General features: G+C 47.9%; 1 protein-coding gene across 2 annotated transcripts in view; it reads right to left on the bottom strand.

Annotated features, from left to right (window-relative positions):
• LOC147464084 (Nucleotide excision repair, TFIIH, subunit TTDA) overlaps window positions 1–24,385 on the bottom strand; it is a 44,152-nt gene that overhangs the window by 4,735 nt on the left and 15,032 nt on the right. The window contains exon 3 of one of the 2 annotated variants that reach the window (XM_086492695.1): window positions 1,825–1,847. The exons of the other annotated variant lie outside the window; for it this stretch is intronic. The gene's annotated coding sequence lies outside the window, so the exon portion shown is untranslated. Of the gene's footprint in view, window positions 1–1,824; window positions 1,848–24,385 lie in introns of those variants that run through there. 2 annotated transcript variants of the gene reach the window in all.

Raw genomic sequence — 24,385 nt, 5'->3', positions numbered from 1 at the left:
TTTATTGATTGACAATCACAAAGATACAACTCCCAAGAGTCCAACTCTCCAAGACTCTGCGTCTAGATGCTCTCAGAGAATGGCCCAAGGGTCCTTATAAATTGTACAAGGGATGCCCAAAAGCAGAGCCCCAAAAGCACTGACCCCAAAAGCCTTAACCACTTGGCTCTAAAAGAATGGCCAAAACTGGCACCCAAACTGATTTGCCGTGTGCTACTGCCATGTCGCTAGCCAACTGCCACATCATTAGGTTCTTCGTTTTTTGGCCCAGTCTGCACATCTACATCTTCACACAAATTTCTGGGAATCTTCAAGTCTTCAGGGAAGGGGGTAGATTTTTTAACCCCTCATGTGTAGGATGCTATCAGGTCACAAACTTGTGACACCTTCCGAATTGAACCATGAATTTCTCTCTCTAAAGACTCACTAATGGGTGGTGATTTTCTCTCTAAGAAAGTTGCACTTTTCTCTCTAGCAACAAGGGACTGTTTTCTCTCTCCTAGCAAAATTCTCTCTAGAATTTTCTGTTTTCTCTGTACAGTGGTAGATTTTTTCTCTCTAGAACAAGGAAGATTCCCTCCCTTTCTCTAAGTGTATAGAGAATCTGTATATGTGTGTGTGTGTGTGTGTGTGTATATAGCGGGAAAAGTTTGTGTACAATCATCCACATGAAAAAGCATATCCTATGGCTGATCTCGAGCGTCCGTATGCATGACCAAAACTATCGCTAGAAAGTAGGATAGATACGCTGGTCCTGCCATACCTCTGATTGTTGTCGACGGTGAGGTGGGTGTCGTGTTCGCAAGAGAAGCCTCCTCCCAAGAGAGACAGTGTACTCGAAAAAGGAAAGAGGGGCCTCATCAGCCTGCAAAGAAGGCCACTGCCACTCACCAAGATCCCAATCCAACTCAACGAGGGACTTTCCTTACCAAATCCACAATCTCCGAAGTGGTGTAGTGAAAACAGGGTCAATAGAACAGCGCCTCCCAAAAGAGCCTACCACTCTAACAGGCTGCCAATCCACATCCAATTGCTGATCAAGTGGCACCTCACCCTAAAACTCCAGCCTGATGTGATGACCGTCTTTGCAATACTGAACACCAAAGTCCCTTGCCTCTACAACAATCAGGTCTCCCAAGAGAGGGCATAAAAACAACCACCAACCCTGATGAGACAGTAAATAAAATGTCTCCCATGCCAGTTAGCAAGAACAGCGTCATCAATCTCTCTTCCAAATACGCAGCAAACAGCACATAAAAAATGAGCCATATCCAAAGGTGCATCAATGAAGATGAATATGTTCGTCGAACGCCATGCACCGGCAGTATCCATACATCCAAAACGAGGAGAGGCACGTGACACGGCATGGTGCAAAAACTGTTTCTAAGGCTCAACCCCTAGAAACAATCCATGTAATGAGCTTGGCAAGAGATCTTTGCTCTACATCCCTCGATCAAATAATCCACAAGCCTCCCTTCTAGGCAACATAATTGTGTCCCAATGAACTCATGGCTGTGTGTCAATAGAGCCATCTAAGACACCCCACCAAGAAGTTGCAAACTAGGCGCTTCAATTGTGCCATGATGCCAGAGTGGAGAATCATGCAGGATGTGGTGAACCAAGCAGTAGCAAAAAAAACCTAATTGACCACAAGGGCTCTGCCAGCCAAAGATAAATGCAAGGAAGACCAATGGCAAAGTTTCTCTTGATAGATTGTAAAACTGGCTCAAACTGCTGCTCAACTGAGACATCAATGCCAACATGAAAACCCAAATATTTGCACATTTTTCCTCTGGGTAGCCAAGTGAAATTACCATGCACACCCCATTGACAGTCATCATCAACACCTACAAGAAAACCAAAAGACTTGTGTCAGTTGATGAGTGCACCACTGGCCAAGCAAAAGGTAGTGAGAGCATCCCGTAGAGTGTCTAAAGTGTGTGTGTCATAGCGTACAAAGAGCATATGTCATCCACATACTCCTAACCCAACAAGTCTAGCAAGCCCTCCAAAGGCATAGATAAACCTCTCAACTATGGTGTTTTGTAGCGCAAGAAGAGTGGCAAGGCCTCAGCAAAAAACAGAAAGAAGTATGTTGCCAAGGACGGACTGAATGAGACAAAGGAAAACTCGGTCCAATGTGGCCTCTAATAGTGAGAGCACTTTTAGTACAATATGATGCAACTACACCCCTGATCCACCATAAGGGGAAACCCATTCTCTGGATAGTGCTCTCTAGGAAACCGCAACCTACTCTTCTCATAAGCCTTCTCAAAATCGAGAAGCATGATAGCTATCGATTGTCCAAACTAGCGAGTCCACTCAACTGCCTCATAGAATGTGAAGATGTTGTCCAAAATGCATCGATCATGTACAACACCTATCTAGGAAGCATGGATGAGGTCGGGCATTAAAGATCTCAAACGCATACCAATCATGCGAGCGAAGATCTTATACATAGAAGACATCAAAGAGATCGGCCTCCATTGTCAGAGGAAAGATGCATCTCCGCCTTTCGGTATAAGAGAAATAAGGCTTGAATACATAGTGGCAAGTATCTCTCCTGTGTCAAAAATGTGATGTAAGCCAAAAAGCATAACAGGGCTAAGTACATCCCAAAACTATATAAAAAATTGTCGGGTCAGCCCGTCGTCTCTCAGACAAGAGGCACCATCTAGGCCAAACATTGCATCATGCATCTCTTGCAAAGTGAAAGAGGCCATTCAAGTGTGACACATAACTTTCATAACCACAGGCTGAACACAAGACCAAAACCCCTCTCTAGCATGCAAAGTTCTCCCTCAGATTACCTCCTTTTGTGGGTAGGACATTACGAAGGAACCATTTAGAAACTTCGACAAAAGAGCTTTAAGTTATGGTAGTGCGTACACCACAAGTATATGAACTCCCTCTTTATAAGGGAAGAAGCAAGAGCCAGCTACAACATGTGCTCAAGAAATTCAAGGAATTGAGATCCCAGTTTATTGACGAGCGGGTTTGCTCTAAGATTTGAGTCAAGGGACCATCAAATTGAGCATTTTTGCTATAATAATCTTAAGAAGACAGGGAAATTAACCGAAGCTCTAACACACCATGAGTATTATGTACACTTTCGGCTACATGGATCACGCGTGAAGATGCAGATCTTGTTACCTAGGTGAGTCAATTATCAGTCGAATTGTTTTTGCTGAATAGAATGACTTCCCTTTCAGGAAGTGGATTGGCATTTTAGATACCTCTCTTGAGTGCCACTTTGTGCATAATGATACTCCTACACGAGAATCTCTATTTGAGATGTGTTCGGTAGCTTTGAGCTTCTCTACTGAGACGCAATTTCCGATGGTTGCTTTATGATCATCCAGTATCCTATGTGGTTTGACCACAAAAGTAGCAAAGTTATGGTTGCAGCATACGCTTCTCCATAAGCAAGTCGAGTTGAACTATTATATTCGTGTGTGTCTGATCAGCCAACCGTTACAAGACGGAAAGAACTACCTTAACCGCATATGGGAGAGCATCCCTCAGATCCAAAGCGGGTTCGCTCTTATGTGAACCGAATTCGAACATACCTTCACAGAATGCTATGGCTAGAATTCAAAGAATGCTATGGCTAGAATTTTATATACCTAAGATTTTGCAAGCCATCATTGATGCTTGCGGGGTGAAAATTCTTGATGACATTTAACCAATTTTACCGAGAACTGCCCTATGCGCGAGAACACAAGTGATTTAATATCCTCAGGACTAACAACGCCCAATATATATCCTCAAGACTACCAGCACAAGATTGCACGCAACACAGATACCTAGATTGATTTCTAGGAAGATTATCAAGGTTGAGAAGGTGGAATTGAGTTAACCAATTCTTGGATAAGGAAACTTTTGATTTGTCAAAAAGACTTGAATGACGAGTTGCCCAAGTGACTCTTAAGACTTGAGAGTTTCTTGGGACTTTAATATAGTCCAATGAAAGATATCCTAAAGAAATTAGAGGGAAGACGAAAATTTCTCCTAATGGAGTTGTGTACTTCATCGACTTTCGAATTGGTAAGGTAAGTATTGAATTTATGCTTAATTGAGTCTTTAAGTTCTCTCTCTAGAAAGGACCAGCTCAACTCACCATTGGGAACATTTGAGATTCTCCCGATTTTCTTTGAGCAGTTCAATTGGACCACTACAATTGAGGAGGACTGTTTATAAGTGAGAGGGATTGCTAAATCAGCTTTTATAATTCTAAATGAATTACTAGATTTCTGATTGAGAAGATTTTTCTGTGAATGGGATATCTGTAAGGCCACCAAGAATAGGTACTTCTGATGCGTCACAATCGGATGGGTGACACCGTGTCACAAACTGGAGCGCATAACAATATTAAATTTACTCAGATAAATAGAATTTCTCACTTAATACTCAAGCCAATTGACATATATATGTATGTATGTCATAGTTACCCGGAACAGGAAATCGGAACGGGGAACAAGGAACGGCAACATACATGAAATGCCATTCCCTGTTTCGGATACTCACGTTTGAAACACAGAACGGGGATTCGGAACGGGAAATTGGGATGGGAACGGGGAACGAGAACCTGAAAATGGCCATTCCCTGTTACTATGATGTATGTATGTGTGTGTGTGTGTGTGTGTGTGTGTGTGTGTGTGTGTGTGTGTGTGTGTGTGTATATATATATATATATATATATAGAGAGAGAGAGAGAGAGAGAGGATCGACACAGTATTGGGAACCAAAAGATGGTGAGCTGCCCCCCCCGCCCCCCTCCCCACACCCCCCGGTAAGACTATCTTTATTACAGGGAGAAGTCTTTATACAAGCACTTTAACCTAATATATTACTGCATCCATTCTAGATCACCCTGCGACGCATGAGGAACACCCATCACCTAGTCCTTTCTCACAGGACTTACGATACAATCTCCTTCACAATGCTCTATGTCCCTCATCCCATGGCCCATCAAAGATGTCCGTTCCGGATGGTCGAATGCTTATTCACGATGCTCTATGTCACCCATCCGATGTGACGCATCAGAAGTACCCGTTCTTGGTGGCCCTCCAAACATTCTCGTTCACAGCGCTCCCGTCATTTCTCTCAAAGACGCGCTAGAAATATCTATATTCGGATGTCTCAAGCGAGAAAAACCCTCTGTCAAGCACAACGGAATTGAAATGGTGAAGATCTAGTTTTACACTTCCCCAATTCCTTCAACTTCTTTCCTTGCGTTAATGATTTTTTTTAGCACCAATGATGGTCCCTTTTGCTTTCCCCTCTAGAGAGGGGCTGAGGGAATGCAACAGAGATGTGCAAAGGGAGAGAGAAAGAGAGAAGAAGAGAGAGACACCCGATGGGGTTCCAACCAACCTCAAAGATTTGAGACTATCCTGGAGACACCTTGCACGGCAGCCTCTGTAGCTGCCAAGGCGGCCGACATTCCCACAGTACGTGTTCTAGTTCGCGACACCCACACTCTTTCGAAGGTCATCCTACTCATAGTTACCGGGGAACGCCCCCTAGCCCCCGTTCCGGCGTTCCAGGGGGCAGTCCCCTTCCCGAACGTTCCGGAACGTCCCGGAATGTCTGACGTTCCAGGTGGCCAATGCAAACCGGAACAGCCATTCCGGAACATTCCGAAACGCCCCCGGACCGTTCCGGAATGCCCCTGGAACGGCCAACGGCTACAAACAAATTTGGCAAAAATTGAAAAAATTGAAGTAAATGTTTGGGCTTCTTTTGAAAGTGTGCAAGGCCTCAAGGACTCATAAAATGCACCCCCCTCCCCCTTTCTCTTCACAAGCTAATCCTCAAGGCTCAAGCTCTCTCCCTCTCACTCTCAAGATCTCTCCCTCTCAAGACTCACTCTCTCAAGGCTCAAGGCTTCAAGCCTTCAAGCTCTCTTCCTCTCCCTCCCACTCTCTCAAATCTCTCCCTCTCCATCTCTCTCTCTCTCTCTCTCTCTCTCTCTCTCTCTCTCTCTCTCTCTCTCTCTCTCTCTCTCTCTCTCTCATCATCTAGTCATAGCAAGGTTGAATGGTCTTCAAAACGAGTTTTTTGTGAGTATTAGAGTCAAAGCACTCTAATACTCCTTGTATTTAAACACAAGGAGCTAAAAATTGCACTATTTGGGTGTTTTTTATACCTCCCGTTCCGCGACGTTCCCGTTCCGGACCCCTAGCCGTTCCCCCGTTCCGCGGGGATCCCGTTGCCGTTCCCGTTCCGCGTTCTGGGTAACTACCTCGAGTGAGTGGCGGTTGGTTCCGTTAGAGCGTGGAGTATTCGGCCCTCCCGAATTAGTGTTTTATTTGTCGTCAGATGGGCATCTTGCGAAGGCCTGTCCACGAAGAAGATTTATATACCTAGATGAATCCAGTATAAGCCTAGATTCACCCTTGAAGGAAAGTGCAAGGTATAGACCCATGGTAGTCACCCACAAAGCGATATAACCATCAGCTCCATCATGCATAGTATTGACTAAATACCACGACATCCTCACTAACGTTGTCAGTGCCCAATAGTGGGTGTAGAACTAGGTACTAACATATGCTCCCCAACACAACACAACACACACCACACGCACGCACACATGAGCATACATCAACACAAAGTTCAACTACTGAGTTTCTGTCATGAACTAGTGGGTGTAGAACTAGGTACTAACATATGCTCCCCAGCACAACACACACCACACGCACGCACACATGAGCACACATCAACACAAAGTTCAGCGTACTGAGTTCCGCGAAGGCCTGTCCACGGAGAAGACTCCTACCTTCACCTCAGGCTCAGCCCCAGCCTCCAAGGGCTGGCCAGCAGCAGCAGACAGAGTCACACGGTACGTAGGCAGAGCCACCCTCCGAGTCTAGGGCTCAGGCGGAGGAGGGCTGGCAACAGGTTCGTGGTCGGCGTCGACAAGGGCCACCACGTCAATCTGGCACTCAGATGGTCCCCAGGCTTCAAGCCAGCAACAATGGGTTCCCACAGGGAACCGTTTTGACCCTCTTGAGCAGGACGAGATCTCAACTCCACCCTCCACCTCAGCCTCACCTCCGACAGCCCCCCCCCCCCCCCCCCGCCTCCTTCCTCCTCCTCCCCACCTCGCCCTTCTCCCTATGTCGCTCCCCGCCCCCCCACTCCTCCTGCTAGCCCCCGTGTTTCCACATCTCCTCCCACACCTACCCTCCAGCCGACCCAGGGGGCAGGACCATCCTTGGCTACTAGGAGATCTCTTGGCAACACTTTTGCCACGAGTCGCTTGGCGAGAGAGGGATAGCCTTTCTTGCGAACCCCCCTTCTGGTGCAGACGTCTCCCTTTGCAGCAATTCCTAGTGGACTCACGAGCTTCGACATTCGTCGTCGGTGGGACTTCTTTGCCTACGACTTCACACATTTTCTCGCGACCCTGAGGCAGCTTGCTTCAGAGTTCATATATTGTTCCTTGCAGCTGGAGGGATAGAGGCACTGGACTCAGCGGTTGTCTTCTCTTTTTCCCTATGTGGTAGGGACCAGCCTAACTGGACTTTGGACTCAGTGTTGGAGTGGCTACACGCACAGGCCCTCGAGTTCTCTCACCACATGGGAGACCTAGGGGTTACAGACTTGGTTAAGACTCCGTGGCCGTTGGCCAAGTTCTCAGTGACACCTCCAAACTCGACAGGATGTAGACACATTATGGTAACTGCTTTGCTAACACGCAGAGCCCGCCATGCTATGTACACATACATGAGGACTTCTGGACAAAGGAGGTTGCCTTAAGCACGGCTCGTTCTTCTTGGGCCTGGCTAGACACTCTTTGCAGCCACGCCTATCTCGAGGACGCTCGGATGTGAATTATTCCCCATCCAAGCCAACCTCGAAGATAGCACGGTTAGCTGTTGCTACAACATCAGTTCTCTCTCGCTCTCCATGAGGATCGTCTCATGGAACGTGCAAGGATTAGGTGGGCCCCAGTTTCAGTGTCAAAGGGGCCGATTACGTCAAGAGCTTCAGCGGTACTTGTGGAAGGAGAGATTGATCTTCTTATGCTACAGGAGCATCATCTGTGTGCGAGCCACAATAGACGATGTAGTTAGCTTTTGCGTGGGCGATATAAGACATTTTGGTCAACTGCATTTGGACTTGGTGGTATCGAGGGAGGGGTATGTATGACTATTGCGGACTCATGGCAGCAAGCCATTGTGGACAGAGGTATCATTGTGCCTGGCCAGCAGATTACTATGCAGGTTCAGGGTTGCCTCTTGGGCTTCCTGAGCATATATGCGCCCCATGTGGCGAGTGCACGTGCAGAGTTTTGGTCTCGCATTGTAGAGTCTCTGCGGCAGGCAGAGCAATGGTGCATTGGGGTGACTTCAACATGCTGGAGGACCCCTCTGATAAGATTCGAGGTAGCCATGCTACTGTGCATGGAACTGAGTTGGCATCTTGGGAGAGGCTATGTATAATTTTGACGGTTTCAGATGTTTGGCAGCACTCAGGCTTTGTGACAGCCTTGCCTTCTCTCGTTCGGACCGCAGAGTGGGAGAAGTGAATCTATCTCGGATAGATCGCTTCTACGTTAGTGACCACATCTGTGACTTGGGTGGGACAGTTTGTATTCTGGCTGGGACATCTTTTTCGGACCATGCACCAGTGATCCTCACAGTGACAGATAGACAGACCAGGGGAAGCACGATGCTCCGCATCCCTGAGAGGATCTTACTGGACTCTAAGCTCCGAGAGCGAGTGGTGGCTCTTTCGACAGAGGGCTTGGACAGGTAGGACTCTCCTACTAACAGAGTGGCCTCTGGACTTGCTCAGCTTAGTCGGTTCTTTCTTCAGGAGTCTACGGCACGCCAGGCTGCAGCGAGAGAGGAGGAGCAACGTCTTCAACGGGGCGTTGCTTCCTTGCAGAGGATGCAGGAGCAGCATCCAGACAATCCCTGGTTGGAGGAGTAGTAGCAGCATGCTCGCCAGCACAGAGGAGAGGCGTCATGAGTTTGCTTTCCATTGACAAGCATCTCAGTGGACCCAAGTGGGTGACAGAGTGACAGGGGCCCTACACAAGTGTGAGCAAGCTCTTGAGACGTTTTCTTGTGCATCAGGCGCACTGATCAACTGGAGGAAGACAATGGCTTTCTCGGTTGTCAGTGCTCCTACGCCTGATTGGCTGCTAGGAACTGCAGTCCCTGGGGTTGTCAGCGCTCCTACGCCTGATTGGCTGCAGTTCAATACTTGGGCTGTCAGGTTGGCTTGGACTTGTCTCCTGAGCAACAGATTGCTCCCCTCCTCTTGTCCATCGAGAGGAAGCTGTTACATTAGAGCTCGGCACGACTTTCTTCGGCAAGCAGAGTTGTAGCGGCCAACCAGGTGTTGTTGGCTACTATGTGATACATTACATCTTGTTGGATCTTTTCGAGCTCCTGCATCAGCCAAGTAGAGAGGCTGATCAGGAACTTCCTTTGGTCAGGGCGCGACACTCAGATAGGCCGGTGGGCCAGAGTGGCCTAGCAGGTCATCACTCTACCTTGTTCTCACGCGGGGTTGGGGATCATAGACCCAGCAGAGCAGAGCAGAGCCGAGCCCTTCAAGGGAAGTTTGTTGTCAGAGGACTGCTTCCTGTGGAGGAGCCCTGGAAGGAGTTTTTGCTTCAGCGGCTTAGAGCTAGAGTGCCTCAAGCACGAGACCCTTGGAGACCTTCCATCAGATGGATTTTCACAAAGATGTGCACAGTTGGTTTGAGCAGAAGATTGAAGGATCGTTTTGCTGTGAGCTTGCTTTGCTCCTGGGAGCAGCTACGGAGAGGCCTGGAGTAGCACAGCCCACTTGCACGGAGGAGCACCTAAGAAAGACCCTTGTTTGAAACCCCATGGTCAGCACTCAGAGAGGCCACTTGGTTGGTAGTAGGCCTCATGTTTCTTGGGGTCCCATGGCAGAGGGTCCAGCATGCACTGTAGGTGACTGGCTACAGTTCTCAAGTTTGTCAGAGGAGCTTCAGGGCATCCAACTACAAGGAATGAGAGGGGTGCAAAGCATGTGTCAGGACATCACAGAAGCAGTACCAGCTGAGTGGCTTACACCTCTCGAGACAATAGCGTCTAGATGGATGGGCCCTAGGGGCCTTGACGCGACTGCAGGTCCTCATCGCAGTACGGGCTTGCTCAGAGACTGTACCCTCCATGTTTTTCGAGCTACAGGGCGAGGGTCGATTACATAGAGTCTCAGTAGAGGCCCCACAGGTTGCAGAGTGTTGTTTTCAGAGGATCCAAGTTGTGGGCATCTGTGGGAGGACTTGTGTCATAGATCTTGACCCAGCAACTCTTGGGACAGGCCATTGGAGGTTGTGGGCTTGGGAGAGCTGTCCACTAGCACGAGTGCAGTGGGATCCTGGAGAGTGGTTTTGGAGGCACCCTTTCTCCTTAACCGACCATCTAGGGGCCCCTTTCTTTCAGTACACTGTTCGACTGGGACGTCACATACAGGCAACACGAAGAGAGGCTTGTCCTGCTGCAACACCTCATTGGCAAGAGGAGGGTCTCACAACTGAGTTCTTGTCAGCTTTTTGGGCGAGGTTGTGGGACACCAGACAGTCGCGGCGAGTCACGTTGTTCCAGTGGCTGGTTGCTCATAGAGCTACAGCAGTGGGGAGCTGGCTAGTACATAGTGGCCTTTCAACAGCATGTGCAGCTTGTGACCATCCTTTAAAGAGTCAACGTCACTCTCTATGGGACTGCCCTATGGCACAACAGGTTTGGCTTCGGGTTCTTCGGCTGATGCCAACTCTTTCCACATGACCGCAATACACGTGGGCAGCAGCTGCTTGGTCCACTCTCACGGGCCCTACATTATAGTTTGAGCTATCCTCCATCCGCAGGATGATAGTGATATAGGGGGGTCGACCTACACTCCAGCCTGCTACAGAGCTTACTCCATAGGAGTGGTGCAGTGAGAGAGAGGTGTGTTGGGAGCTCGTCTGTGGCCTGACACTCTGGTTCATCTGGCAGGCCCGCTGCTTCCGCGTCTTTGAGGTTCGCCTTGTGCCACCAGCGGAGAGTGTTCGAGATTTTTGACTGGAGCTGATCCATACTCTCAAGGGACAGTTCGAGAGACTTCAGGGCAGCTCTGACCGCATGCCGGAGCGTAGAGAGGCGTTCCTTCGAATCTGGCGCACTCGGCCTTTCTTCACCATGGTCCGGGGTGTACTCAGATGGCACTACCATCCACCTATGTGGCTTTTCCCTCGCCCTCATTGTACATATGCTTTTTTGTCATTGGGAGAGTCTCCCCTTATGATTGTTGTAGCCCTCTCTAGTAGAGGTAGTTGTAGCCCAATGGGCAGGTTCATTAACTTATAGAAGGATCTTTTTCTCGGGGGAAGAAAAAAAAACTGCATCAATGGGCAGGAACAACAATTTCTTTTGCAAGAGGGGGGCAGCACTACCTTGGCCAACTTGGATCTTGCTTTTGGCCCACCGGCTTGGCATTCGGTGCCTTGTCAGGGCACATCCTCTCCATCATATCACATGGTTTTCAGCCATATACACCTGCTGTTATTTTTCTCTGTTTTCAGCCCACCTGGGGTTGTGACATTTATTCCCCACCCTCCCCACACCTCTGCAACGCTCCGGACCTTGCCGGGAGCATACGAGCACGCTGAAAATCACTGGACAGCAGCGTTTTCATCACCTCGCAGTTGCGTTTTTGGGTGGACAGCAGCCTCTTGGCTTCTGTTTTTCACAAAATGAAGTTACCTCTTGCCAGGACACTATCCGGTGGTGGTCCATGCTGTCTCTCAGTGACCGCTGCAGTATACGATATCTTTGACATCGGCTTGATCATCTACGGGCGTGAGATCCTTGGGAGATCCATTCATTCCAGCCATCATTCGGCGGTTGCGCACTCCAGAGGGGGTGGTGACGTGGTTTGCTATGGACACACCTATGCACTCATCAGAGCAGTTCACACGACATATGGCCAACATTCCCAGAGAAGACACCACCATCTTGGGTGGACAGACACTTACCACTTGACCTCGACACATCAAATCACTTGCTTACACAAGAGCATCTACATGGACTTAGGGAGAGGATCTTGGTTCTCTTCTTGGACAGGTTCACTGCTTGGATCTACAGACTAGAGTGGGACTTCAGTGCTTTGGACTCTCCTGGAGAGTTTACCCATGTAAGGTGCAGCGGAATGAATGTTTGCGCTTTGCTCAAGATGAGTGCTCCGAACTGTGCTCAAGGTTCCTTTTGTTCTTATGGAAGGGAGAGCCTTCCGTTCTTAATGAGAGAATGCTATGATCACAAACAAAGTGAATGGACACTGTGCGTGCAAGTGTATGAGACTGAGAGATAGAGAGAGAAGAGAGATACGACACCAGAGACGTAAAAACCTCCTCCAAAGGGGAATGGCGAGGCCGACAACGGGGCTGAAAACTGGAAGCTTCTGATTGCTGTCCAAAAACGCTCACGGCTGAAATCTGCTGCGATTGAAAACGCTGATTTCGAGGCTGTTTTGTACTGCTGAAAACGCAGGTTTTGCTTGCCAAAAACGCTGATGTTCCTGCTGTGTTTAGTGCTGAAAATCGCTGCTTTGTCTGCTGCGGGTAGTTGCTGAAAACGCTGAGATGGACAGCCTGCTAGTGATGATGAAAAACGCTAGAAGCCCAAGGGGCTGCGGTCCGGTACCTGCTGAAAAACGCCAAGGCGAAGTGGAGGCTGGCGATCTTGCAAAACGCTAGGCACAAGGGGGGTCTTCAGTTCTGCATCTGCTGGGAAAACGCCAAGGGGGAAAGGGAGGCTGACGGTGAAGCAAAACGCTAGGTTGATCTGCTGTGTCTTGACGATGCCGGGGCTGATCTGCTCTGCACAAATCGCCAAGGCTGATCTGATGCAAAAACGCTAGGTCTTCTGTGGAGAAAACGCCAGAGTAGTCGCGGGGGTTGGTCTTGCTGAGAAGTTGCCTGTTGAGCAAGGTGCTCCTGCCGCCTCTTCTGCCAATTAGTGCTAGTCTAGGTTTGCTTTTATACAAACTTACTACCTGCTTTCCAACAAAAGTCACTTAAAAATAATAAGTGAAAAATGTCAAAAATAGGCAAAATAGGCTAAATGCACTGGAAAATTCCCCTGAAGGATTCTGATGGGAATGCTTATGATCATGCTGTGTGCAACCAGAGGATATGCATCTACTCTAAGTGACTGGTCATGCACGGTCTGCGAACAGACTCACAAAAGTGCCAAATCACTTCTAATCTAGACTGACTCGAATGACTGAACCCTTGTCATGTTGTAGCTTGTCCACGGACACACAGGGTTGGATGTGTCACGTGACAACCCACAAAATGCGGGAAATCAGGCATCATTATGCGACTACATCCGGAGTCACCCGGAGCTTGGCTTGGATGGTAATGCAGTTGCTCTTCTACACTCTTGATCATTTGGATTGCTACCTTCAGAGTAGCTTACACTCACCCTTGGTAACCTTACAGCAGACTTATCCCCCGACTTGGGCAGTAGGCCACTCCCAGCTCATTTACATTGAGGCCACACCGAGATGCAGTTTGGTGGCGTTGTTGGCATCGATTATGTTTTGGTTGACACCAAAGGATTGGAGGCAAGAGATACAGGCAAGACGGCGCAGATAGATTGGTATGGCCTTTCCTCTTCTCAAAGATTATTCACAGCGCAGCTGCTCAGTCTGGATTCCCTTCTTCATACAGGATGATTACAGTGCAGACAGCTTGGCCTGACCACACCTCTTCTCAGAGGCCCTTCACAACGCAGATTGTTGAGTTTGGCTTTCCCCTCATCTTGGATTACCCTACCTATTGACAAGACAACACCATCCAATAGTGGTCCGTGCGGTCTATCCGTGACTACTGCACCTTATAGTAACTTCTACAGTGCACATTGCTTAGTCTTGCTTTCCTTATTTCAGAGGAGTTTATGGCGCAAACTGCTAAATCTGGCCTTCCTGGAGTTTTTCACAGCTTGGCCACCTGGCCACACTGGGTTACAAGTTCATGCATTGACACGCTTTCGGTCATTCTCATGATGGTTCGTGGGCTTCCCCATTTTCTCCAGACGGTTTGACTACAGACACCACAGATCTATTGCAGGACACTTGCAGGTCTATTGGCACTTCTTTCACGACAAGGAGTTGTTTTCACACTCAGTTCCGGATCTTCACGCAGTATCTTCACCCTATATTGGCGGAGTACAACAGTTTGCTACACTGCTCGTGACGGCACTTTACCATGGAGATCTCTTGGCGGTCATGACACCCTAGACTACTTCTACACTATCGGAGTATTGTCCTTCAGTGGACATTGCAGCAAGAGATCTTCGTCATTTGCTTCACATCTTCGACTTCATGCGGTTTGTTCAGCATGAGGTGTTGAGAGGGGGTGTTAGACTTACACCACTCTGCTTCACAGGTCTAGGGCATGCATGTATGGCTAGTGTGCCTCCGGGCTGGCCACCCTTTGCATACGCATTTAGACTGCATTGTCTGGCCGTCCACTTCTAGGCCCGCCGCCCACCTTGTCCGGGCGCCCTCTATTTTTCTTTTTCCTCTTGTTGGGTCGTGGGGGTTTTTCACTGGCATTGCCCTACCTTCCCTTGGGACCTATATATGGGGCCAGGGAGGTATTCACTTCCACATAGTCTTGACATACGGTTGTATTGCAGGTCTCCTGCTTTGGTAGTCATGGGGGGCTCCAGCCCCCTCTTCCACACACTAGCGTTTTTGTGTCCCCTCTCTCTCTCTCTCTCTCTCTCTCTCTCTCTCTCTCTCTCTCTCAGCATTTTAGTGGACCAGCATTTTCATTGAGGAGGGCAGCAGAGACTAGATTGACTAGAGCCCATGTAGCATTGGGTAGATTGGAAAGGATGTGTTCACAGGTTCAGTTTCAGAAGCCTCGGACGAAGCTCTGGCTCTTTGACACTCTGGTGGCTTCTGCATTGCTTTATGGAGCTAAGATTTGGGGACCTTCACTGGATCATCACGGGAGGACTGGCCGCAGTGATGGATGGGGGGACATGGAGAAGCCTCTGGTCTCTATGATCTCGCGGCTCATTAGAGCCAAGGCTTCAGTACCACGTGCTATTGTACGAGCAGAGCTGGCTGCCCCCCCACTAGTGGTTGAGGCGCTCAGCAGATCTGTCTCTTTCATACACAGCATGTGGGAACTTCCCAGAGACAGATATGCATGCCTTGCACTTGAGTCCTCTCGACAGTTAGCCATGCAGGGAGATACAGCATGCTGGTATGGGGAGCTGACATCATGGTTTCAGGCGCATGGGTTCAGCATAGACAGATTGCCTCCCTTCCAGTACTCACTAGATGCGCCCTCTCGGACTCTTACACAGTCTGAGATCACCAGGCTCATTCGCCAGGACTTGACTCAACCAGACACCAAGAGGACATGGATACAACCCGCACAGGAGCTAAGCAAGAAGATGGCTTTCTACAGAGAGCATCTCCTCCGGATGGTTTTGTGACGAGGCCCAGATACATGGACACCCTCTTGTCTCATGGGATACGATGTGCTATTGGCCAGATATGCACATCTTCACACCAGCTGCGGATCGAGACTGGGAGATACAGCGGAGTACCAGCAGAAGCCAAGACATGCCCCCTGTGTGACATCGAGCCTGAGACAGAGTTGCACTACACATGCCACTGCCCCGTCTACTACAAGATATGAGGCCGCTTCCATTGCTTGTTCAGAGAGGGCTTTGGACCATTCTCTAGAGTCATGCGGTACGAGGATCAGAGATGCCTTGGTTTGTTGTTGCTCGAGTTGCGCAGACACAGAGAGAGCCTGATGAGAGGAGAGGCTAGCCAGTCCCAGAGACAGATCACAGACTTCTTTAGAGTTGCCACTGGACACCCGGAGGAGTTACTACCATAGCAAATCTCGTCATCCTACACCAGAGGCACACTGATCGACCGAGCGACTGAGCTGGGGAGATCCAGACGCCACAAATGCGGGGGACTACACAGCATCGACGGAGGCTGCATCAGAGGATTCGGATCACTTTGGCTCGACATGCACGACGCCCGGTCAGACCACTGACCATGGAGGAGATTGATGAGATCCACCAGCGATCGATGCTGGATCTCCTGTGACCTAGCTATCCCAGCTAGCTGTTTAGCTGCTTAGTTCACACCTAGCAATTTAGGATTCCATAGTATTTTATTTTGTCATCTTGTTACTCTGACTTTGTATCAGATCCACCACATTTCTGGTCTCATAGGTCACTTTGGCCTTTTGAAGACGTTAATATAACATTTCATTTCATCATCTCTCTCTCTCTCTCTCTCTCTCTCTCTCTCTCTCTCTCTCTCTCTCTCTCTCTCTCTCTCTCTCTCTCTCTCTCTCTCTTTCTTTTGAAGTCATGTACCAGCACCAGGGGATCCAGCATTCCAGAGATACCTGAGCAGGCCACCACCGATGTACCACATTCTCTACCCTACATATGTTGCTTGTTTTTAGATACCCTCCCTCTCATCTCATGGTGGTATCACCTTGCAGCCCATAGTTGAGCCTGATGATGCGTGAGCACACCTCGACGAGGACCCACACTATACATTGTACACCACATGCACCACCCTACCACACCCTTTTGCATAGTATAGGCTCATTTCAGTTTGTACCTTTTTTTTAAATTTTCCGATGCCTAGAGCATCAACACATGTATATGATATTGTCTCATAGGTCGAGTTCAGCCTTTCGAAGACGTTAAAGCTTTCTCTCTCTCTCTCTCTCTCTCTCTCTCTCTCTCTCTCTCTCTCTCTCTCTCTCTCTCTCTCTCTCTCTCTCTTCTGCACACGCGCACTCTCACACTTCCTTCTTCTCCATCCACTCATCCTTCCAAGTGAGAGCATCACGCGTGAGATGCATGGAAGCCAAGAGAACCTTGTTATTATCAGACTTTTTCACAACCGCAAAATAGGATGTAAATTGATGCAATCAAGAATAAATGACAATAGCATCCATCTTGCCGTCATACTTACTGAACGTGATCTTCTCAGGAATGGGTTCATCAGCCGATCGTGTAGCCTTGGTCGCCTCTGCGATGGTCTTGGCAACTACAACAGACTTGGACACTCCAAGTCAAGAATCAATCACGACAGCACCAAATAACCACTTCAATTCACAGATCACAATAGACTTGCACTGGCCCGGCGGAGTTCCGTGCCTACAGATATTGGCGCCAAAGACTGACGCCCCTTTCGGTATTTCTTTATGTATTAATCAACGTTAAAGTACAAGAGAGCGGTTAGGGTTTCACTCTCAGACTCTGCGTCCAGATGCTCTGCAGAGTGAGCCCTCACCGCTTATTTAAAGTTTACAAGGGATGCCCAAAAGCAGAGCCTAAAAAAGCTTCCAGTCCAAAAGCAAAGTGTTCTCTCTCTATCTCCCACAGACCCTCTCTTGAGTTTGTAAAATAAAGCAATCCGTTCTCTCTCACAAGCTTAAAAATTGCGTAGCCAATAAAGCAGCCAAATTGCGTCGCTGGGCTGTAAAATCAGCGTAAAATTAAGCTTTTTTCCGTATGGTGACACGTCAGCATGCTAGCGTATTTTCCAAAAATCTTTTCCTGCTGCCTAGGATTAGGGTTAGGGTTTAGGACAGGTTTTAGGGTTAGGGTTAGGGTTTCTAGCAGATTTTAGGGTTTGCAGGTTTTAGGGTTAGGGATTGCATAATTAGGGTTTTCAGCAGCAGTCAAGCTTAGGGTTTCCCGCATGCTCTCGGATAGACACGTCATCGCTTTGTGACATACCCCCCTCTTGAAAGCATTGTAATCGCCCTCGATTACGTCTGCAAAACAGACAGAAGCCATAAACCGTCTTAGCAGTCACTGACTGTGAGTACCTACGTACTAGGAACACACATCTAGCACATGTACCAATCGACAGTCACATCACACAACATCATAGGACATCACTCGACATCATATGACATTCAACATTCATTCGGATCTTAGACCATGATTTATCGGCAATGTAGCTAGATATCGCATCTAGATCCAATCGGGACCTCATCGATTGACTAACCCCTATTGCAACCATGTCTATTCGAGATCAATCAAACCAAAATGCTGCAGTCATTTCATCTATCAATTCCTGCACTTAAAAGAAGTCAAGAACAAATCACTATCATAATCAGGAATTCCATTTCATAAAGTCATACAGTACAATACTCTCAGCTTTCAGTATCCCTGAAGCTCAAAGAGACATCAGTGACTCTAGTATCTAAATCAAGGCATCTGTTGACAAAGGAGTAGAGTGACTCCCCTCTTGTGCATCCCACCGCACCAGATCTCCGGCCAAGCTGAATTCTGGGTTCTATTTGGAGTAGACTATGCTAAACCAAAAGCATCGAGGTAAAATTTCACAATCTGAGGAGTATCTGCTAGGTCCTCCTTCTCCATCCACTTCGTATTCAATGCAGGATAGTTCTTGAACTTAACTAAGAACCGCCTTCAGACTTTACCTTTATTCTTCGTATCCTTATGTGCCAAAATCTGTTCAGGAACAAGGATCTCCTCGTTTTCTTCCACTTTGGGTTGCTCATCAGGCTCCCCATCATCAGGCACATCACCCTTAAAAGGTTTCAAGAGACTCACATGAAACGCATTGTGAATCCTGCAAGTATCTGGCAGTTTCAATCGGAAGGAGACATCATTTATCTTTTCATTGATCTAGAAAGGTCCGTAGTATCGCATACTAAGCTTTGGAAAAAGCCTCTCCTTTCCCTTTTTCTTTCTTAGGCGTGCCTTCTCAAAACGTAAGAGCACCCAATCATCCTCCTTCAATTTCAAGTCGCGACAATGGCGACCCGCTGCCTTTTTCAGTCGTTCTTGAGACTTTTGCAAAGTCCCGCGAACCTTGGCAAAAGCCGTATCCAAGTCTCGCGTGTATTCATCCGCTTCAAAAATCTTATCTTTCGTGCTTAGGAAGGGTGGAACCTTCGCAGCACCTTCAACAATCTCAAATGGCGCCTTCCCCGTCGAAGGGTGTATCGTGTTATTGTAGGCAAATTCCACCAAGGGTAGATACTTTTCCCATTGAGTTTTCTGATCCGAGATATAAGACCTCAATAAATCTAGAACCACTGAATTTGCAATCTCAGATTGCCCATCAGTCTGCGGGTGGAACGATGACGAGAACTACAACCGCATGCTAATGTTCTCCCAAATTGCCTTCCAAAACAAACTCGTAAATCTGGGGTCTCTGTCGAAGACAATCGTCTCATGCATGCCATGTAATCTGAAAATCTCGGCCACAAACAGTCTCGCTAAGTGATCCGGCTTGAATGTTTTCTTCACTGGAATGAAATGAGCATGTTCGCTAAATCTGTCAATAACAGTCCAAATACCATCGTGACCACTCTGTGTTCTCGGGAGATCAAAAATGAAATCCATTGCAATACTTTCCCAGGGGCGGGTGGGTATGGGTAAAGGTTGTAACAATCCCTGTGCCTTATGCCTGTCAAACTTGACTTGGCATACTAAGCAATTGCGCACAAACTCTTCCACATCCTTTTTGAGTCTCGGCCAAAAAAAGTATCTCTCTACCTCTTTCATGGTGGTAGCAATGCCACGGTGACCCGTAAAAGGTGGACAGTGGCATTCAGTCATAACCTTTTCCCTCAACGGCTGTGTAACGCACAACATGGTTTTTCTCATCAAGTAGCCTTCCCGAATGGAGTATCCTGCTATTGTCTCTCCATCCCGTATCCGTGTGAAAACATTTGCAAAATCTGTATCTATGGCATACTGGTTGACCATATCCTCAAAGCTCCTATGATGTATCACGGAAATAGCCAGAACCAACGGCTTCCAAGACAAAGCATCTGCCACCACATTCTTCCGTCCCTGCACATGGACAATCTGGAAGTGAAACTTGACAAGATGTTCGCCCTCCGCATCTGCATTTCGGAAAGCTGCTTCTGTGACAAGAAGTAGCGCAAACTCTGATGGTCTGTAAAGACAATAAAATCCGCTCCGAGTAGGTAATGCCGCCACTGAGTAAGAGCATGGATAACCGCCAAAAGCTCTTTCTCATAAATATGTGTTGTCATCTCCGGCCTTGAGAACAATCAGCTCTTGTAAGCAATGACATGGCCTTCTTGCATTAAGACCGCACCCAGACTACGACCACAAGCATCACAATATACTTCAAATGACTTCTGCAAGTCCGGCAAAGTCAAAACTGGTCCTGTAGTCAATTTCTCTTTCAATGTCTGCAAGGCAGTCACCTCTGTGGATCCTCACGAGAAAGGGACTCCTTTCTGTGTCAACATATGCAAAGGGGGAGCAACCTCTGCAAACTTTCGAATGAACCGTCTGTAGTACGAACACAGTCCCAAGAAGCTTCCAACTTCATGGACATTCTTCAAATCGGGCCAATCACGGATAGTCTCTATCTTGGCCGGATCCATTTGCACTCCTGCTGCTGCTGAGACAATGTGTCCCAAAAAGTGTATCTCTGGTAGGTAAAATTCACTTTTCTTTGCATTAATCACCAACTTGTGATCCCGTAATGCCTGAAAGACCTGAAGCAGATGATCTCTGTGTTCTGCCTCATTCTTGGAGAAAACAATGATGCCGTCAAAGAAAGTGCCAACAAATAGCCAGTCTCTCGAAAAATCCTGTTCATCATCCGGTTAAATGTCGCAGGAGCATTGGTTAAGCCAAAAGGCATCACCAAAAACTCAAATAACCCAAAAGTCGTCCGAAAAGCTGTCTTGTAGACGTCTCTCGGCGTGATCCTGATCTGATGATATCCACTCTTCAGGTCAATCCTGGTAAAGCACAAGGATCCCTGTAACCTATCGAGTATATCATCGATCCTGGGGATCGGAAATCTGTTCTTGATGGTGATTTTGTTGAGAGCATAGTTACCCGAAACGCGGAACGGGAACAGCGACGGGATCCCCGCGGAACGGGGGAACGGCTAGGGGTCCGGAACGGGAACGGCGCGGAACAGGAGGTTAAAAAACACCCAAATAGTGCATTTTTTAGCTCCTTGTGTTTAAATACAAGGAGTATTAGAGTGCTTTGACTCTAATACTCACAAAAACTCGTTTTGAAGACCATTCAACCTTGCTATGACTAGATGAAGATGAGAGAGAGAGAGAGAGAGCTTGAGACAGTGAGAGGGAGAGACTCGAGAGAGTGAGAGGGAGAGGGAGAGATTTGAGAGAGTGGGAGGGAGAGGAAGAGAGCTTGAAGGCTTGAAGCCTTGAGCCTTGAGAGAGTGAGTCTTGAGAGGGAGAGATCTTGAGAGTGTGAGAGGGAGAGACCTTGACCCTTGAGGATTAGCTTGTGGAGAGAAAGGGGGAGGGGGGTGCATTTTATGAGTCCTTGAGGCCTTGCACACTTCAAAAAGAAGCCCAAACATTTACTTCAATTTTTCCAATTTTTGCCAAATTTGTTTGTAGCCATTGGCCGTTCCAGGGGCATTCCGGAACATTCCGGGGGCGTTCAGGAACGTTCCGGAACAGCCATTCCGGTTTGCACTGGCCACCTGGAACGTCAGACGTTCCGAGACGTTTCGGAACGTTCGGGAAGGGAACTGCCCCCCGGAACGCCGGAACGGGGGCTAGGGGGCGTTCCCCGGTAACTCTGGTTGAGAGCTCTATAATTGATGCACATTCTCCAAGATCCGTCTTTCTTCAAAACCAACAACACTGGAGAGCAATACGGAGAAGTACTAGGCTGGACAAGACCCTTTTCCAAGAGGTCTTTCACTTGGTTCATAATCTCTTCATTCTGTGCTCGGCTCACACGGTAAGGTGGCCGGTTCGGTGGTGTGCTTCCAGGTATCAGATCAAGGGTATGATCTTCACGACGAGCAGGTGGTAACTCGCCTGGTAGGCCTTTTGAGAAGCAACTGGCGTGAGGGTGGAGAAAATCTTGGCGTTCTTTATCAAGTTTAGACATATTTGTCCTATCCTTATCGCTCAATTCTTTCATAAAGATCGAGTAAACAAACACACTGGATTTCATTAATTTTGAAATGGCAGAAGCCGATACAATAGGGACAGACTCGCCCTTCATTTTTATATCAAGTACAATGGTTCTGCCCTTCTCTGTAGTCAAAGTCGCTTTTCTCGCCCGATAATCGACCACGGCATTGTTCTTGTGGTACCAAGGAATCCCTAAGAGAACATCACAACCCTCCAACGGCATTATGAAGAAGTCCTCATGCCCCAAATACCCCTGACAATGCAACCGAAGTTTGCCAATGACAGGTGTAATGGCTATGTGCCTGCCGGGTGCCGCTAGAACTGCCTCCGCACCGGTCACATCCGATCGGGAGTGATCTCGAGCCGCGCCACCAATTCCGGTGAAATGAAGTAATGAAGTTGGCCTTGGCTCCTCTATCAAAGAAGATCAAGGCCTCTTGATCTTTCACTTTGCCCCAAGCTCAGTAAAGTTCTGTACTCTCGTCCATGGTGTTGGGATCGGTACCCACACAATCTCGAACCAGTCCTATTTTCATCTTGCCTTTTCTGCCACGTTCCTTAGCTACTCTCAAACTCTCAGGCCTGTCGTCGTCCTTATCATTCTGTTCTTTCTGTGCCTTTTTAGGGCACTTCGCGGAGATATGTCCATGTTCCCCGCATCCAAAGCACTTCCCTCCTTGATGAATCGAGCTCGCTCCTAAGGAGTAAGCTTGGGTCATGCATCCTTCTTCTCTGGGTTGCTCTTTTTGTTTCTACTTTCATTCCCAGAAGTCTGTTCGGCTCGTTGTGTCATAGCCTCATCTGTGGGGTAGGTCAGACTGCGAGAGTGAATGGCAAAGCCCCGCTTCGCATGACTCATCGACTCCTGAATAGAAGCTCACTTCTGTTCCAAGCAGTGGTCTCGGATCTCTGTAGGTAGACCCAAGGTGAACCGCTCAATCTGTTCTCTGACCGAGATCTTCTTGAATGAAGAGGCGGGTAGAAAAGAGCTCCAGAATCTCTCACAGCAAGCATTTATTGTATCTTTCTTGGTCATCCGAAGATGGTTCCAAGCAGCTCGTATATTGCGTTCATACTCTTGCGTCAACCAAGAAGAAATAAAAAGCTTCTTAGATTTCAGCCATTTAACTGGCGCAGTCTTGTTTAAAAGAAGCGTGGACCACCAAGTTCGAGCATTCCCCTTAGAGTAAGAGGCAGCTCTCCGAATCTTGGAGTGCTCTGAGTAGCGTCCTCCCGCGAAAGTGATGTCAAACTATTGTATAAAAGACAAAGCCTTCGAAGCATCTGAGTATCCTGAAAAAGTGTCAAATTTGATCGACTGTCCACCTTCCTTAAACTCTCGAACTTTCTTGCTTTTATCTTCCAAAAAGTCATACTCGTTGGCTTTATAAAAATTCTTCTTGTTCGCATAAAAGTTTCCGTCATCGGAGTCTGAACCGTCTGTAGACGCTGTCTGTAGACGAGTTCCTCAGTAGAACTATCAGTCATTGGGCGAGATTTAGGCTTCTTTGCCTTTTTCTTGCCTTTTCCGAAGCGTTGTTTCTTGCTTCGCTTTTTGCCTTTTCTGTCTTCTTCGCTCGAATCTGAAGAGCTAGAAGAACTGTCAGAAGAAGAAGAAGAAGAAGAAGAAGAACTGGGTACTCCTTCAAAGTGAACACACTTCTTCTGTTTCTTCGCTTTGTCAAATGTCGACTGACGGCCCAATTAACCTGGAAAGTCAGTGCCTTTCTTCTGCTTTTTGCCATGCTTTTTGGCTTTCTTTTGCGCATCAAAAAGCTGAGCAATCCGTGCATCAACCACCTCTTCTAATTCCTTCTCTGAATATTTCTTGTGAGCAGAAGGTTTCTTGAGAGCTGGTTTCGGGGGTGTTGTAGTGGTTTTCTACCACTGCTTGTGCACTTCCTGAAAAGAAGTCTCGCTCATATATTTTGCAAATTTTGGGTCCTTCGCAAAATTGAGCATCATCTTTGTTGCATCGCCGATCAATTGACGACGCTCCCTCTCTTGTCGCTCCGCCTGAGTAGGCCGAGGCAGGCCATACTCTCTGGGGGAATCTTCGTTGTGATCCATGCCCGCATCTCCAGATGTAGAGGGAGTCGACTGATCCTTGCGTGAAGCCATAGGTGCCGTGGAAAAAAAATTGGGGATCGGATTTCCCGTAGAAGAGAAATCGGCCCTACTCTGATACCACTGTAACAGACTTGGACACTCCAAGTCAAGAATCAATCACGACAGCACCAAATAACCACTTCAAAACAATTCACAGATCACAATAGACTTGCACTAGCCCGGCGGAGTTCCGTGCCTACAGATATTGGCCCCAAAGATTGGCGCCCCTTTTGGTATTTCTTTATGTATTAATGAATGTCAAAGTACAAGAGAGCAGTTAGGGTTTCACTCTCACACTCTGCGTCC

Source organism: Adiantum capillus-veneris, chromosome 2 (assembly GCF_014529385.1).
Source record: "Adiantum capillus-veneris isolate H3 chromosome 2, ASM1452938v2, whole genome shotgun sequence".
Lineage (NCBI taxonomy): Eukaryota > Viridiplantae > Streptophyta > Polypodiopsida > Polypodiales > Pteridaceae > Adiantum > Adiantum capillus-veneris.
The sequence above is the reverse complement of the archived record's forward strand: the minus strand, read 5'-3'. Positions and strand labels throughout refer to the sequence as shown.